Here is a 19,370-nt window from a genome sequence, read left to right on the forward strand (position 1 = left end):
CCCTATATGTGGCATATGAAACCTTCTTCCTCCTGGCTAAACTTGTGTTCCCTTCTGCCATAGACTGAATTGTGTCCCCTGAAAAATTCCTATTGTTGTTGTTTAGTCGCTAAGTTGTGCCTGACTGTTTGCGACCCCATGAACTGCAGCACGCCAGTCTTCCCTGTCCTTCACTATCTCCCTGAATTTTCCCAAACTCATGTCCATTGAGTCAGTGATGTCATCCAACTATCTCATCCTCTGTCATCTTCTCCTCCTGCTCTCAGTCTTTCCCAGCATCAGGGCCTTTTCCTATGAATCAGCTCTTCACATCAGGTAGCCAAATATTGGCACTTCAGCTTCAGCGTCAGTCTTCCAAATGAATATTCAGGGTTGATTTCCTTTAGGATTGACTGGTTTGATCTCCTTGCTGTCCAGGGGACTCTCAAGAGTCTTCTCCAGCACCACAGTTCAGAGGCATCAATTCTTCGGTGTTCAGCTTTCTTTATGATCCAACTCTCACATTCATACATGACTACTGGAAAAACCACAGCTTTCACTATATGGACTTTTGTCGGTGAAATTCACATATTGAAGCCCTAACCTCCACTTGATGGCATTTGGAAGTGGGGCCTTTGGGAGGTAATTAGGTTTATATGAAATCCTCAAGATGGGATTAGTTCCCTTATAAGAAAAGACACCAGAGAGCTTGCTCTTTCTGTGTGCTGTATGAAGACACAGGAAGAAACCAACTTTCTATAATCAAGGAAGAAAGCTCTCGTCAGAACCCAATCATTCTGGGCCCTGACCTCAGACTTCCAACCTCTAGAGCTGTGAGGAAATAAATACCTGTCATTGAAGTCGTCCAGTCTCTGGTATTTTGTTAAGGCAGCTTCAGCTAAGACACCTCCCTTCATTCACCACACCCTGTTTCATAAGCTCAGATCCCAGGTCACATGAACTCAGTTCATACCAGATAATCACGAGTTACTAACTACAATATTTTTTCTACTTTAGTACATTTACCTTTGCTCTTCTCCTGACCTATTAATATGATATCTTCAGTAGCTCCTACTTCCATATTCAACTAGTCAAAATTCTAGTCATCTTTGTGTTTATCAACCAGAGTTCTCCACTACACATAATGGAAAGTGAATTTGGCTGATTTGGCCCAAATGAGGTGAAAAGATGGGCTTACAAACTAGGTTCAGGGAATGAGCAGGAACCGATGGAACCTGAGCAGCCAGAACCTCAGCCAGAACCTGATCATAGGAAGGACATGGTGATGCTACCCTGCAGGACCCAGGACCCCACATGGCCACCCTCTGATAGGGCCTCCACCAGCGTGGCTGCCACCGCAACTGCTAATAAAATGAATATTTCACTTTGCTTCTTTGTATCACTTTCAGGCATACCTCACTGACTGAGTGTAGCTCATGTGCCAGCAGACTTCTGGCCAGGGCTTTGAGGAAGGCACTGTCCAGCTCCTGTGGGCTCTGGTAGTGGGGTAGAGTCTATGCTTCCCATACAGGGGGTGTACTGTGTGGAACAGGGTTCAGACATTCTGTAGTGGAAAGAAGCATGTCCTTTGTCTTTATTACCTAGATCAAAGTGCTTTCCTTTTTGGAGTTTACTCTTGTCTTTTTAATTGAAAGTAATCTACTTATCAAGGGCTTCCCTGATAGCTCAGTTGGTAAAGAATCCTCCTGCAATGCACGAGACCCCGGTTTGGTTCCTGGGTCAGGAATTTCCCCTGGAGAAGGACTAGGCTACCCACTTCAGTATTCTTGGGCTTCCCTTGTGGCTTAACTGGTAAAGAATCCGCCTGCGATGCGGGAGACATGGGTTCGATCTCCGAGTTGGGAAGATCCCCTGGAGAAGGGAAAGGCTACCCACTCCAGTATTCTGGCCTAGAGAATTCCATGGACTGTACAGTCCATGTTGTTGCAAAGAGTGGAACACAACTGAGCGACTTTCACTTTCACTTTCAATCTACTTATGTTCAGTGGCACACCTAGCATATTTGACACCAAAGAAAATCATTTTTTAGTATCCCTTCCTCTGAATGGAAAAATTAATTTCAGCAATAGTTACATGGTAACAGTAATAAACATTATAATATTGATTCATTTTTCAAGTTTAAAACAAAAATGCTTTAATTTGTTTTTAACTGGAGGATAATTGCTTTACACTGTTGTATTGATTTCTGCTGCACAACAATGTGAATCAGCCATAAGTATACATATATCCCCTCCTCTTGAACATCCCTCCCCCCCATCCCACCCCGCCTCTAGGTTGTCACAGAGCACCTGGTGAGCAATCTGTGTTGTATAGAAACTTCCCATTAGCTCTCTGTTTTACATATGGTAATGGATATGTTTCAATATTACTCTCTCAGTTCTTCCCACCCTCCCCTTCTCCCACTAGTCCACTAGTCTGTTCTCTATATCTGCATCTCTATTCCTGCCCTTTAAACAGGTTCATCAGTACCATTTTTCTAGATTCCATGTATATGCATTAGCATATGATATTTGTTTTTCTCCTTCAGACTTACTTCACTGTGTATAACAGGTTCTACGTTCATCCACCTTACTAGAACCGACTCAAATTCATTCCTTTTTATGGTTGAGTAATATTCCATTGTAGATATGTACCACAATTTCTTTATCCATTTATCTGTCAATGGACATATATTTTAAAGGCATTAAAATTTAGTAAAATATTTTTGTATAAAATAAAATTTGCACATTCCCAGCAAAATACTATACTCTGCATTTACATTATTTTATGATTTTATTATATTGCAATAACCTATTATTTCATTAAGTTAAACTCCAGGTAGTCACATAAATTGGCAGAATCAAAATAGTTCATGTTCTCTTTCTTCATCTTTACCTTTACTAAGCTATCATTTTAGCACCATAGGAGTTGGAGACACTTTGTGGCCAAGGCATGGTTGAACAGTTCCCAGCCTTTACAGCAAACTTACTCTCCAGATGAATATATATAGCTGAATGCACATGCCAGAAAGCAAAAGTACTATAGCTGGGAGGTCAAATTAACTTGCATGTACAATACAATATGTATTAGAAATTATGTAGTAAAAATGTGCTGATTGAAGATCATTGTATATGTTAACACTCAACAGTAACAATAGCAATTATTTCAGTTTAAACCAGTGTCCCACTTACTATTGCTCCTTAACAAACTGTCCCAGACTTGGTGGCATAAAACAATTCACTGTGCTCACAGATTCTGTAGGTCAGATATTTAGAAAGATGCGGCCTGGCTATCTTTCTTCTGTATGATGTTTTTGGCCTCCACTGAGATGACTCAAAGACTGGCTCCAAGGATATCTTGATATCTCAGGCATGGAATTATCTGAAGGACTGTTCCTTCAAATGCTGCGTTGGGGCTGGGGGGACTTGACGACTTGGGCTACCTATGCCTGACTTTTCTGTATGTCTTGGCTTCCTTCCAGCATGGACCCCAGGTGGTCAGGTTTCCTTCAAGACTCCAAGCACAAGTGTTTCAGTGAACAAAGCAGAAGCTCACTGGCTTTTATGAGTTCATGGTGTCACATCTGCTGTGTTTTGTTGTTTACAAGCAAGTCACAAGATGGCCCAGTTTCAAAGGGAGGAGAATTTGACTTCACCTTTTAATGAGGGAGTGACAAGGGAAGGGGAGACTGTTGCAGCCGTCTTTGAAGAATACAGTCTGCCAACAGGATTCTGAGAGGCAGAAGCCTATATTCACTGACATTGTTTAGAATTGCCTGGCAATTATAAAGAGCAGATAGTTGGTTTTATTATTGCATTCCTGTTATTGCCTGCACCTGGGGTAGACTGCTGTCACTGGTCCTGTTCTGATCTGGAAAGGCCTTGGTAAAGGAGCACTTAAAAAAGGTAAAGATTAGCCCAGTTGTTTTATCGTTTATATATTTCTGCCTCCAGTAGACTATAAATTCACTGGCGTTAGAGACCATTCCTTTATAGCCATCACAGTGCCAGCAGTAACATGAATATAAGGCAATCTAGAAACGTCTGTTGATTGGTTCAAATGATGACAGCCTATTTCAGATGCTCATTATTTGTTACTAGGAAATTTTAAAAGATGTTTTGCCTTTGCCCTCTAATAAATCCATAGTCTCTAATTATAGTGATGGAGAAAGTGATACTCAGAGGTTGTGCCTATACAAAGCCCTGGATCAATTCTTCTGAATAAATAGGTCTAATTCCTTAAGATTAGCATTGGCACTCTCTCTCTCCCTGGCACTTTATTAGAGACAAGAGAGGTAATGGGGATATACCTTGGCATTTATGTACGTCTCCACAGGCCTTCCCCCAGAGCCTCTTCGCCACTCTAACCTCAACTAGGAAAATCGTTACTCAATCTCATCATTGGAAATGAGGCCTGAAGGGAATCCGTGCACATCTCGAGGGTGGGATGTGCTTTTGTACACCCTTAAGTGATCCTACTTTCTCCTCATTGCCTGAGGATGTGGATGCAGCTGAGTTGGATCCACAGAGATGCTGGCTGAAAGGGCCTTTGTCCCCAGCCCAGTCTGTGGCTCTCATGGACATAACCTCAGCATCCTGTATAGCAGTGGTCCCCAACCTTTTTTAGCATCAGCGACCAGTTTCGTGGAAGATAGTTTTTCCACGGACCAGGGTAGGCCATGGAAATCATGATTTTCATAAGGAGTGCACAACCTGGATCCCTCACACACACAATTCACAGTAGGGTTTGTGCTCCTATGAGAATCCAGTGCAGCTGCTGACCTGACACGAGGCAGAGCTCAGGTGTAATGCAAGTGATGGACAGTGGCTGTTAATACAGGTGAAGCTTCACTTCCGTGCAACCCGGTTCCTAACAGATCATGGTACAAAACCAGTCTCTGGCCCAGGGGTTGGGGATCCCTGTTGTGCAGCACCCCTTGGGCCCTCCAGCAGTCAATTTCACAATACTTATACACTCAAAAAAAGCCCTAAAAATGAACACTCTTTTGATTCTTACTTTCCCTAAAAAGAGGTCCACCATACTTGTGTGAATAGCTGATTAACAAGTGACAGGCTTTTACCATGTTTGCCAGTGCTGTGCTAAGTGGCTTCTGTAGCTGATATGATTCAGTCCTCACAATTGTGAGCTATAATAATTCCCAAATTCAAGATGAAAAAAAAAAGTCAGACTCAGAGAAATACAATAACTTGCCCGAAGTCACACAGTCAGTGTATGCTGGAGCCAAAGTCTGAACCCAGAATGCTTCCCACGTGTTCTGAGCCACGCCCCCCCACTGCCCCCCAGTGCAGCCAGTGAAGCCAAGGTGCACACCTGGAGTGCTGACTCTGCAGAATTCCAGGTGCCTCACCTGCGACCCCTTGTTCTGGGTGGCTCACGTCCCTGTCGTTTCCCAGGAGTAGAGTTTTGACTCACACATGCAGTGGCATTACGTAGTGATCCAGCACAATTGGCTTCTTAGGGCGAGCCAGAAATCAGAGTGCACGTACCGGAACACTAAAGATAGCCGCTGCACATCAGTCACACATATTTCTTATGCTTAAGTGTTCCTCATGGCCCCAGTGTGCTCGTATATTCATTGCTATTCAGTTTAACTAACTGATGATGGCACTTGCTAATTCAGGTGGACCATTTTTAACATAGAATAAAGACACGATCTTTTAAACTCATTCTGTGATTGATTTTCTTTATAAAGTTTTTCTTACTGGGTATTTTCATTTCATGAAGGTCTGTGGTGTTAAGATGGTAGTTTGGGGGCAATTTACAAATATAATTGAAATAGGAAAAATTAAATAGAAAAGTTGAACTCTTGTAAGAGGTGTTGCTTCAACATAAAATACTTCTCTTCATCCCACCTACAAATGTGGTTGGGGCCCTCATCGTACATGCCTGGATTACCAATATCATTTTCCTATAGCCTCTTCTATAGCCTCTCCTCCTGCCCATTGTAATCCATTTGTTCTTCAGGTAATTTCCCAAGTGGCTGTCCAGAATGGAAGTCATAACATGTAGGGCCAGGTTCATTGTGTGTGTGACCTGTGCTGTCAGGCGGGGCCCGTGCTCGGGGGGGCCCCATGCTGGGTTTTAATGTTCTACTCTCATTATCCTGCCATTGCTGATGATTTCTTCACAGAGATCTCATTTTCACTTTGCACTGGACCTTGCAAATTAAATAACCAGTCCTGGTAACATAGAATCATGCAATCCTCTCATCACACTTCCTCATACATGCTCTAGAAGCCCCTTTTTTAATTTCCCAAGAATTAATGGAATATGATTTAGAAGCATCTGGATTATCTGTGAACTTCCTTATTTTGCACTTCTTTAGTTCTGTGATCACAAAATGCTTTACAAATACAAATACTAAGGAATGTCAAAGATGTAATATTTACATAAGCACCTTTACAACTAATCCAGTGCAAATAAACCCCAGATGGCAGTAGTTTTTGTTCACTTGTTTTGGTTTACCTGCTTGCTTACTTTATCACACTGTTGAGTTCATGGTCACACAATTCCCAAGGTTTTTCTTTAGCAGTAAACTTTGTCTTTTTCTGTAAACTCAGAGATCTAGATTCATTTTTTCCAGTAATATTCAATGACACTAATTATCTTAATATCTGATAAGAAATATCTAGAAGGGCTCAAAGTAAAATAATCTTGATTCACTATATATCAATTGATAGCACTTGTGCCACATTTTAAAGAAGAAATTTAGATTTAAACAAACAGTAATTAGTTGGTTTAATTCAAAACACTGACAATAGTTAATTATATAGTCATTAATTTAACAAAAACCATTGCACACCTATAGTATGCTAAGAATTAGAAGACAAAGCCTTTCAGTCCTTGATCTCAAGGGGTGTCTGTGTGTGTGTGTGTGCACACGCACGCACGCACATGCTCAGTCATGTCCGATTCTTTGTGACCCCATGGACTGTAGCCCACCAGGCTCTTCAGTCCATGGAATTTTCCAGGCAAGAATATTGGACTGGGTTGCCATTTCCTTCTCCAGGGGATCTTCCTGACCCAGGGATTGAATCTGTGTCTTCTGACTGAGAGAGACTACTGCATGTGGCATGATGGTGGTCAGAGCATGGACTTGACAGCTAACTGATTAAAATTTATAGTTTTTTTGACCATGCCCCTTGGCATGTGGGATCTTAGTTCCCACAACCAGGGATCGATTGAACCTGCACCCCCTCCATTGGAAGTCCAGAGTCTTAACCACTGGACCACCAAGGAAGCCCTCACTAACTTCTTGAATTTGGAATGCTGCTTCATCACTTTTAGCCCTAAGTCCATGGGCAAGTTGCTAAACCTTTCTATGTCTTAGTTACCACTGCTGTTAAGTACCAAAGTCATGGGGTTATTTGGATTACATGATTAACACAGGTACTGAAGTTAGCACAGTTCTTGACATATAGCAAGCATTCAGGTGATCTTAACTTTTAGTATGATTGATTAGTTATTGAGAGTTAGCCAAGCACCATGTTAGTCACCAAGGTGACAAAAAGGAAAGGATATTTCTATCCTTCATAAGCTAGCAAAGGAGAAAAAAATATATATTGTTTCGATACAAAAATGATGTCTTTTCATAATTGTTATGAGCAAGATACTGGGGAGCAAAATGAAAATGACAGAAGCCTATCTTTATCTAAATATTATTTACTTTTTGTGTGGTGGATGGAAACAGCTGTTACATGATGGAAATGTGAGAAAATGTCTAGTAAAAGCATTTTTGTTCTTCTGGCTGATGGAAAAAGTGCTGTGTACAATATATTTATCATGGGGGTCATACTGGAGAGAAATGGTCTCCATGTGAAACCAGCCACGGGTGCACTTAAGGGATAAGGTAAATGTGTCAGTGATGAAAGGGTTGTTATTCACAGCCAAACCATCAGTCAGCCATTGTACTGAGGGCAGCTGAGCCACTGAGCGTATTCTGATCTTAACTGCACGTACCAGCTGGTCCTAAACACTGAGCTTGTTGTTAATTCACTTCACATTTGTGACTCCCTAGCATTACCCATTCAGGGACATCAACTACATGATAAATTCTGTGTCTGTGATTATGTAATCTTTTGTTAGGGACCCATTAAGTATATTGTAAAGAAAATGGATGGCCACTCTTGGTTTTTCAGATGCAATGTGTTCAAGGACCTTTATTCCCATGCCCATAAGTTAAACAATAGAATTTGTTATTTCTCTCAGAAAATGTAGTTTTAATCCAAATATATCATTTTAATCCTTTAGGTTTATTCCTGGCACAGAGCAAGCACAAATCTTCATGGTGCCTTGTGACAGTAATAAAACTTACACTACTTGTGAGATAATTGTGCTAAAGCCTACCAACTGATATTGTCATTTTCATTTAACAAATGATATAATAAGATTCACAGAAATTAAGTACTCTAAGGTCACAGAAATAATCAGTGGTGGATTGATATTTTAACCCAGGTCACTAAACTCCTAAAGTTGAGCTTTTCCTCCTGGTTTACACTGACTAAATATGGAATCCACCAAGTATTTAAAGGCTATCAATAAAATATGAAGCAATTGATTAATCTTTAGAGGCAAAATATTTTTAAAAGCTGTTATAAAAATCAGAACCCGAAAAAAGGACTAACTATGATAGTTTAACTCTGAAAATTCAAGATAATTTCCTAAAATTATTTTATTACATTGTGTGCTTCTTGAAACAGTAATGTGTTAATAGATGTAAAAATTAGATATAAGTAAAAGATATAGATAACTATTGTCAGACAGAGGACAAGTGTCCTAAAAATTGATTTTATGTGCAGTACCCAACTCCAACCAATATGATAAATAAAATAATAACAATAAATGCTGAAATGAGGACAATATTTTTGAATATTAACATATATTTTAATTTCCTTTGAATCATGATGCTCTTGTCTAGGTCTGCATTATCAAGTAGAAATATAAAATGAATCACATATATGATTGTTAATTCTGTAATAGTCATATTTTTAAAAAGCAAAAAGTTAAATTAATTTTTGAAATATATTTTGTTTAACCAACTATGTCCAGATTTTAACATTTCAACATCTATCAATATGGAAAGTATTAATGAAATATTTTGCATTCCTTTTTCTGCAAAATTTTCAAAATTCAGGGCTTTGTGACTTTTGTAATAGATCTCAGTTCTGATACTACATTTTCATCTCAAGTATTTGCGCTCTATTTAGGTTTCATAAATTTACAGTGTAGAAGTACAAGCACATAACCAATTGATTCCAAATATATTTAAAAGTTTTCTAATAAAGCAAGTGCCAGTTTTAAAATTTAAATTAACTAAAAAATACAGTCCTTTGTTCCTACTATCCACATTTCCACTGCTCAATAGTTCTAACTAGTGGCTACTATATTGTACAACATAGCTCTAGGATTTCTCATCTGTTATTCAGTGTCTCAGAGAAGAAAATGCCATAACAGAAAGGTCAACATCTCTCTTCCAATTTCCTGTCCTCTAGCTTCTGGAAGCCCCCACTCCACTTTCTACATGTATGAGTTTGACTATTTTAGATTGCGCATATGGGTAAGATCTTGTAATATTTGTCTTTTCTTGACTGGAGTATTTCACTTAGCATAACGTCCTTCAGGCTGATTTGTGTTATCTCAAATGGTAGGACTTCCTACTTTTTTAATACTGAATAGTATTATATCTATACATACCACACAGATCTAATGTATAGCAATGTAACTATAGTTTACAGTACTGTTTTGTAGACTTGAAGTTTGCTTAGAGAGTAAGTAGATCTTAAATGTTCTCACCACACGTTGTGTCTCCTTTTGACCCTCCCTAATTCTTGAATTCTTCTGCTTGCTGGTGGCTCGTTAGCTCCATATTTCTTACCAGGACCTCCTGTCATAAAATATCTCATGTAGATGGTTAATATGGTGCCTGGCCAGGGTGGGCAGTTTCAATCAATTCTTCCCTGAAAACACATGTTAAAAAACATCATGTTGTATACCTTAAGTATATCCATTTTTTAAATTTGTCAATTATACCTCAATGTGTGTGTATGCCCAGTCCCTCAGTTGGGTCCTGCTCTTTGCAACCCCATGGACTGTAACCTTCAAGGCACCTCTGTCAGTTGGATTCTCGAGGCAGGAATACTAGGAGTAGGTTGCCATTTCCTACTCCAGGGGATCTTTCCGACCCAGAGATTGATCTCCTGTGTCTTACACCTCCTTCATTAGCAGGTGAATTTTTTACCACTGTAAATTCTTTGCCACCGAGGAAGCCCTATTCCTCAATGAAACTGAAAAAAGAGATGGGCCAGTACCAATCAGAAAAGGAAGGTGGTGTTTGGCTTCAATGGTCAAGTCTCATTTGTCCCAAGAGGCAGGAATTTCTAAATTCCAAAGCTACCTTTACATACCAAAAGCAAAATTTGAAGGTTTGCATATATTATTACAAGGTAACAATAGAGAGCACACAGGATATAATATAAAAAGGATGGTGCATCCACACCTGGGAGTGGACGGTGCCATCTCTTTGCCAAGAAGTGGGAAGATTGGAGGAGAGAAAAGGGTAGAATGGCAGGTATAAGCATTTGGGTGAGCACCCTTAGTTTAGAAACCCTGAGAAGGAAGTTGACCACCAGATTACAGATACTCCATAAAGGTTGAAAAGAAAATGGAAAGTAAATCAGCTTATGTCTGTTTTCTGCCATGAAACTGGGAGAACTTAACCTCAGGGCAGCCCTGTGGCAGGTGGGTCAAGCAGCAGAGCAGATGCTCTGTGGGAGCCGCAGGAACCTGCAGCCAAGCTAGAGAGGGCAGAAAGCCCCTAGGCCAGAAGGGGGTGTGCTGAGGCCCAGAGTGTGAGCCTAAATGTGCCAGGTCAGGTGGGCCACAGGGACATTCACAGTGGCTGTGGGGAGGGCTCAGGAGACGCGTGGGAGAAGCACGGTGCATCAGTGGTGTTAGTCGCTCAGTCGTGTCCAACTCTTTCAAGCCTGCGCACTGTAGCCTGCCAGGCTCCTCTGTCCATGGGATTCTCCAGGCAAGAATCTTGGAGCGGATTCCCTTCTCCAGAGGATCTTCCCAACCCAGGGATTGAACCTGGGTCTCCTGCATTGCAGGCAGGTTCTTTACCATCTGAGCTAAAGGGAAGTCAGGGGAGGCCGTTCAGCAGTACAGCCCTATGGCCGCCCTGAGATCACCTCCTCTCCTCAGCCATGCAGTCTTGAAGGCCTCCAACTGGGCCAGGGTATTTTGCCAGAAAGAGACCAGTGAGAAACTCAGAACAACTGAGCATTTATTCAGGTTTTTCCCCCTCCCCCATTCCATTCCTCTCCACTGCGGGATGGATGCCCATGATAAAGTTTAGGTCAATTGTGGGGGGAAAATAAATGCATGCTCCGTACAAGCTATCCTGTAGTATATTAAAATGCATGACTTCAATACATCACCATTTATTGCACTTTCCCATAACAGCTCTGAAAAGTCTCAATTAGGTGAACACAAATCTGTCTGGTACAAAGTCCATGGCCTTTCCACCATCACATTATCTTTCATCACAATTCTATCACACAGTTCTATTACAATAGAATTACACAGCTCTATTCTAGTACACAGTTCTATTACCCCATCAGATACGTGTACATTGCAGTTTGGCAAATTTATGATCATAGATAAATTTGGATACAATAGTAAGACTTTTAGGTCACTGCACACCTGGCTTAATAAGTGAACACTCCATATTTTGTTCCGTGTCTGTACCAATTTGCGAACAAGTCTCCAGTGGAGCGTCATGGAATTCCACCCTTGACACTGTCTTGTTACTGGTGATCTGAATGGTACTAACGAGAAACTGAGAGGAGAACTAGTTTGGTAGATGTCAGCCTCACAGTTCAAAATGGTTTTGACAAGGTGGACTGCTATTTTTAAAACAATTATGAAATTTGATTTTTTTGAAAACAACTCCAAGAATCCAGGATAAGAGGAACTTGGTAGGGCATTGGTCCATATGAGGACTCCTAACAATATGACCAGAAATGCTAGGTAGTTATTTAAAAAAAACAAAGCCAAAATTTAAAAAAATCTGTTGCTTTTCAGGATGTATTAATCAAAGTAGTTAAAACTTAGATCAGTTTAAAGAATCCAGTTCTAACCTGATTGTGAATTGTAGTTACATGAGTAAGACTATAGGGTGCAATCCAAATGAACTACTCATTTATGGTCAGTTAATCTGCGACAAAGGAGGCAAGAATGTATAATGGAGAAAAGACAGTCTCTTCAGTAAGTGGTGCTGGGAAAACTGGATGGCTACAAGTAAAAGAATGAAACTAGACCATTCTCTAATAGTATACACAAAAATAAACTCAAAATGGATTAAAGATCTAAGTATAAGACTGGACACTATAAAACTCCTAGAGGAAAACATAGGCAGAACACTCTTTGACATAAATTGCAGCAATATTTTTTGGATCCATCTCCTAGAGTAATGGAAATAAAAACAAAAATAAACAAATGGACCCAATTAAACTTAAAAGCTTTTGCACAGCAAAGGAAACCATAAACAAAATGAAAAGACAACCTAAGGAATGGGAGAAAATATTTGCAAATGATACTACTGGCAAGGAATTGATTTCCAAAATATACAAAGAACTCATATGGCTTAATACCAAAGAACAACCCAATAAAAAATGGCCAGAAGACATTTCTGCAAAGAAAACATACAGTGGCCAACAGGCACATGAAAACATGTTCAACATTGCTGATTACTAGAGAAATGCAAATCCATACTACAATGTGATGTCACCTCACACCAGTCAGAATAGTGATGAAAAAAGTCTACAAATAATAAATGCTGGAGAGTGTGTGGAGAAAAGGGAACCCTCCTACACTATTGGTAGGAATGTAAATTGGGGCAGCTGCTATGAAGAATAATATGGGCATTCCTTGAAAAACTAAACATAGAGTTACCATATGATCCAGCAATCCCACTCCTGTGCATATATCCAGAGAAAACTCTAATGTGAAAAAGAATATGCACCCCAGTTTTCACAGCAGCACTATTTGCAGTGGCTAAGACATGGAAATGACCTCAGTGTCCACTGAGAGATGAATGGATAAAAAAGATGTGGTGTATATACACAGGGGACTATTACTTGCCCATTAAAAATGAAATGTCATTCGCAGTGCTATAGATTATTATATTAAGTAAAGTCATGTCTGGAAGAGAAAGACAAGTGTTATATGATGTCACTTGTATGTGAAATCTAAACAATGATATAATGAGCTTACAAAACAAGAATGGACTCACAGATATAGAAAATCGTTCTGTGGTTACCAAAGTGGTTGGCAGAAGGGTGATGGTGAAGGTGAATTAGGAGGTAGGGATGAACATATACACACTTTTATGTTTAAAATAAAGAAGGACCTACTGTAAAGCACAGTAAACTATATTCAGTATCATTTGAAATATCATTTCAAATGATATTCAATATCATTTGATCATTCAATATCAATTTTCAGTATCATTTGATCATTCAGCATCATTTGAATATCAGTATATCATTTGAATATATATGTGTGTGTGTGTGTGTGCGTGTGCGTGTGTGTGTGTATGCACTTTCACTGCACCGTGTATCAAGCACTTTGTGTGTCCTTAGTCGCTCAGTCGTGTCTGACTCTGTGTGACCCCATGGACTGTAGCCCGCCAGGCTCCTCCGTCCATGGGGATTCTCCAGACAAGAATACTGGAGTGGGGTTGCCATTTACTCCTCCAGGGGATCTTCCCTACCCAGGGATCAAACCCAGGTCTCCCACATTGCAGGTGGATTCTTTACTATCTGAGCCACTACGGAAGTTCCTATATATAAAGAAATATATAGAGAAATGGATGGATGAAATCAAGGCCTTTTAGTTTGTAGTAAAGAAAAGGCAAAGGCTTAGAGAGTTCATGATAATCACCTGCAAATAATTTGTGGATCTTTTAAGGTAGAGAACTTGAAAGGGAGGAAAAATGGCAAAATAGCATAAGGAAAAAAGTGAAAGAATATGAAAGCAAGAGAAGAACGTGGGTTTTCCATGCTCAGCCATGATGCTGCCAAAGCCCCGATGATCTCTGCTCACCAGGCACTTCCCGCAGGAACTTGTAGCGCCGTCAGTCTGGGTCCTGCAGTGTTCTCCAACCTGACCATGACTGAACCCCTGCAGTACTAAGAGCTTACTGTGCGCTATCTCTGTGCCAAGTACTTTATCTGTATTATGTCATTTAATTCTTTCCACACTGCCTGGTAATATTTCTATCATTTGCATTTTATGCATAAGGAGTTCAAAGATTCAGTAGGTTGAATAACTTGTTTAAGTAAGTGGCAGAGCTGGGACTCAACCCAAAACTCTTTGGTTCCAGAGCAAGTGATCTAATCACTGTGCCACAGTTCCCTCTTGTAGGTCACTTTTACAAATTCCAGTCCATTCATTCATTCATGCAAGAAGCAGATATTGATTGATTATAGTAGTTTTCTTTTCAAACCATGACAAAATACCACAAACTTAGGGACTTAAAGACAACCCAAAGTTAAAATCCTAGAGTTCTGTAGATCTGAAGTCCAGTATGGTCTCACTGGGCTAAACTGAATGCTCTGAAGAGAATTCATTTCTTACCTTTCCAGATCTCAGAGTATATCTGAATTCCTTGGTTAGTGGCTCCCTTTCTCTATCATCAAAGACAGTAGCATAGCATCTTCAGATCTCTTTCTGACTAAAGCTAGGAAAGGTTATCCACTTTTAAACACTCATGTGATTAGGTGACATATCCACAAGTTCCCAGGATTAGAGCTTCAGCATTGCTAAGAGAGCTAATATTCTTTCTGTCACAGGTGCCTATCCTGTATCAGGTTTTGATTCAGGCAATATGAGATAGACAGGTGGAGAAGGATAATAGCAAGTAAACAAATGCATATGCAAGACATTTTCTGACAAAAGTTCAAAAATTCACTTTTCCCCAAGCTTGCCATTTATACATTCATTAATTCAACATTTTCTAGTACCTCCTATGTAAAAGGAGTTCTATGCATTTCAGATGGGCTTCCCTGGTGACTCAGTGGTAAAAGAATCTACCTGCCAATGCAGGAAACGGATTCGATCCCTGGGTTGGAAAGAGCCCATGGAGAAGGAAATGGCAACCCACTCCAATATTCATGCCTGGGAAATCTCATAAACAGATGACTCCAGTGGGCTGTAGTCCATGGGATCACAAAAGAGTTGGACTTGACTTAGTGACTAAACCACAACAACAGCAATGAATTTCAGGTAGAATAGTGAATGGACAAAGTTTCACTCTAATGGTATATTCTCATAGAGGCAACAGATAAACATATATACACAAAATAGAGAACATGGTTTTTAGATAGTGGCAAATGCTATGAGGGAAATACTCCATACTCATTCTCCTGTACCTTTGCATTTTTCATTTATTTCCTCTTTTATTTAGTCTAATAGTTATTTCAAGTGCTTATGGTGTTTCAGGCAAAGTACTAACTAAACACAAGGTTTACAGTACAGAGCACAGATCTGGCTTGTATGTCATTAGTGTAGTGAAGGGAACAAATTAGTATAAACCATACATTGTGGTGAGGGTTGTAGGGAGGATGCAGGTGTTTGGGAGACACATGGGGACTCTGGATCCTCTCCCTGGGTCTAGGACACTTTCCCCCCGCCACTTCCTCTTCACTGAGAACTCACGCTCATCCTTCTGGATATAACCTAGATGGATCCTCTTTGAATAACAGTTTCAGGTGTATACTAAGTGCTTAACACAAGCATTTGTGTTTTTATTTTTGTTTTATAATAGTGTTATTTTTAAAATTGTACAGTGCTGTCAGTTTACCCGAGATCGATGATTATTCTTACAAGTATGTCCATTCACATTACTACATGACATGGGCATTTTGATTGTGAAGTGAAAATGTTAAGTCACTCAGTCATGTCCAGTGCTTTGTGACCCCATGGACTGTAGCCCACCAGGCTCTTCAGTCCATGGAATTCTCCAGGCAAGATTACTGGAGTGGGCAGCCATTCCCTTTTCCAGATCTTCCCAATCCAGGGATCAAACCTGGGTCTCCTGCATTGCAGGTAGATTCTTTACTGTCTGAACCACCAGGGAAGCCTGGGCTTTGTAATTATATTTTAGTAAAGCATGCGAGTAAGCAAAACCCCTTTATTTGTGTGTCAGTTATTGTATACAGTGTATAAACAAGGAAAAAGGTGTTGAAGAATATACCCCAGCTGTTAGCAGCAAATGGCCAGTTTTGGCTTTCTGCATTTGTGCTAATAGATATTTGTGGGATGGGTGAATAAGAACTGCCCAATTATGGCTAAATGGCTTGGCTGATAAGATAGTGAGCGTCCACTGAGGACTGAACAGATACCATCCTGCTCAAATCATACACCCTTCTGTTTGTGTTTTATTTTAGTTACATTTTGACATCTGGTTAACCTAGATGGTTCCATAAGTGAATTAAAAACCAAGAGAGCATAAATAATCAATTCCTGTACTGTATCCAACTTGCTTAATAGATTCTTATGCCATAATTCCTCTTCTGCAAATTAGGGATAATAGACCTTCTGTAAGGATAACACAATTAGATTGGTTAAAAGGCAGTCATATTCATAAGTACTAGGGAACCAGAAACTTTTCTAGTATGTATAAGTGAAAACTCAAAATTTTCTTTTGTGACATCCGTGCCAACTGAGAAAAATCTGTGCGTTATAAAGGGTTATGATCCACTTTAAAGTTGAAAGTATTTGAACGAATGTCACCCTTCTTTCATAACCCTTAGCATTCAGTTTTCTTCTCTTTTGGTTCTGGACATTAAGCGGGGATCTGTTGGAAGAAGAGCGAAATCCCAGGCTATTCTTATTGTAGAAGCTTCTTCATGAGTTTGTATAGTGACCAGGCTATATCCTGGGGCCTCTTATAAACAATACTTGAGTCATAGAGCAATTTAGGAATGAATTGAAATTTAAGAGAAGCTTAAGAGGATCATATCCCAAGCTCAAGGATTACTAATAAGCCAGCACAACTTGGACAAGTAAGGTCTGAGCTCTCTCTGAGGTGGCCTCTGGAGATGAAGGAGAAGGCAAATACTTTCCAAAGTTATACAGATTCTATAGGAGATTTTCTACACAAACCACACTTACACCATTTCCTACTTCTCCCTAATAGTAGAATACAGAGGTAGCCTCACCCCTATGTACTGTGGTGACCTTCTTTCCCTTGTTTTTAATTTTATTTCTCTTGCATTCACTGATACTTGTCCACTGGCCATTTTTTCCAGCAAGAAATTAATGAAGAGAGAAAGGAATGTTGGAGGCACCAAAATGCTATATTCTTACTTCCCTTTGACATCTTTCTCAAAAGTGCCACCCTCAATACTCAAGTTGTGTATTCTTCATAATAAGCTTTATCATGAGTCAATTTTTTTTATCTGTCAAATGAAGGTAATGATGATATCTTATGGTTATTTTGAGGACTAAATAAGTAAAATGCTTAGAGCATTGTCTTGAACAGACATTGCTCATGAAAATCATAGCTCTAATGATTATTAGCATATGAATACTATTCAGTTATCATTTCATATTCATTTTGTCTTAATGAGGATAGTTGTCTTTTAGTGTTCTGATAGACATGAAGAAATGCAAAGGTAAGAAGTCAGTAATCAGTCAGAAAATCTCACTAGCAGCTTAAATTTCACTCCCTATTTATATGCGTGAGTCAAATAAGAAATTACTCTACTAGATGCATCACTGGAAACCTGAAGTGGTGTGATATTCTTGTCTTGTTACTCATGTGGACAGAACTCTTTAACATATTCTCTTGGAATGGCAAAAGCATCTTTTTCTCTTCTCATCTCCTCCTATTTCTCTCTCATGTCTACTTATTCTTCTTAACTGAGATTATTCAGCTCTTCTAAGCACAGCCTTAGAATACACAGACATAGCTCTGAAGGTCATATGCCAAAATGAAGATAATCCAGCTTTTTAAATTTATTCCCTAAAGTATTGAGACCTAAGATAGTTTGCAAAAGGCTAGAACTTGGCTAGATAGAAACTTTGTATCATATGAACTGTTTAAATATTCATAGTGTGTACTGGCAGCTAACAGGGCTACAAACTTTGCCCAGAAAAAAAAACAAAAAACAAAAGAGAATTACTGATTTTCATAGCATCCAAAAATGGCTGCCATGGACTAAAAGCTTAAGTGCTGATTTTGGTTTAATCCCTTAGTTAAATGTATTTTTTTTTTATTCAACTGAGGACAATAGGCAAGTGGTTTTATGCATATGTAAGTATTTTTCTGACTATACTATCAGTATCTGATTCTGACATTAATGTCATAAAAACTTGATTGTACTGTCAAAGCCATCTCTTTGATAATTGCTAGTGACTTGAAATAGGGGCTTTCCTGGTGGCTCAGACAGCAAAGAATCCTCCTGCAATATAGGAGAGTGGGGTTCAATCCCTGGGTCAGGAAGATTCCTCAGGAGAAGGGAACGGCCACCTACTCCAGTGTTCTTGCTGAAGTATCCCATGAACAGAGGAGCCTGGCGAGCTACAGTCCTTGGGGTCGCAAAGAGTTGGACAAAACTGAGCAACTGAACACACAAAGTGACTTGAAATATCTGACACATTTCCTTCACAGTCAGCAGATTCCCTTCTATAGAAATGCATGGAGGAAATTATGAGCAGTTGAGCTATAAAATAAATCAGATTGGGGAAGAACTGGGTTTCTTGACCATGATGTCTCACAACTTGAAAAGATTTCATTCTATGCAACCAGCTGACACTTACATGTTCTTCATTAGCTTATATGAAGATGCCAGAAATGTAGGTGTTTACTGATTGTTTTGGTTTAACTGACACGTTTCTCCCATACAATTAAGGTTTTTTGTTTTGTTGTTGTTCTTAAGCTGGTTGATAAAATTTGTTAAACAAAGTATTTTCACAATTTCAGATAACAGCATAAAAGTAAATGTTGGTACTGCAATGAACTTTAAATTCTTTTTTCCAATAATATCTATTTAGTGAAATCCATTTGATCTTGTTTTTTATAGGTATGCTCACAAGTTTGACTTTTATAAAGTATGCATGCACTCTCAGTAGCTCAGTCCTGTTCAACTCTTTGTAATACTATGGATTGTAGCCCACCAGGTTCCTCTGTCCATGGGATTTCCCAGGCAAGAATACTGGAGTGGGTTGCCATTTCCTCCTCCAGGGATCAAACCCACACCTCCTGCATCTCCTGCATTGGCAAGTGGATTATTTACCACTGAGCCACCTGAGAAGCCCCTTTTATACAGTATGCATCCTCTCAATATGGTATACACAAATGT

General features: G+C 39.6%; 1 protein-coding gene across 6 annotated transcripts in view; it reads left to right on the plus strand.

The window, feature by feature from the left end:
• PLPPR5 (phospholipid phosphatase related 5) overlaps positions 1-19,370 on the plus strand; it is a 124,147-nt gene that overhangs the window by 65,363 nt on the left and 39,414 nt on the right. The gene's annotated exons all lie outside the window — the stretch shown is intronic.

Source organism: Odocoileus virginianus, chromosome 5 (genome assembly GCF_023699985.2).
Source record: "Odocoileus virginianus isolate 20LAN1187 ecotype Illinois chromosome 5, Ovbor_1.2, whole genome shotgun sequence".
In the NCBI taxonomy this organism is placed as follows: Eukaryota; Metazoa; Chordata; class Mammalia; order Artiodactyla; family Cervidae; genus Odocoileus; species Odocoileus virginianus.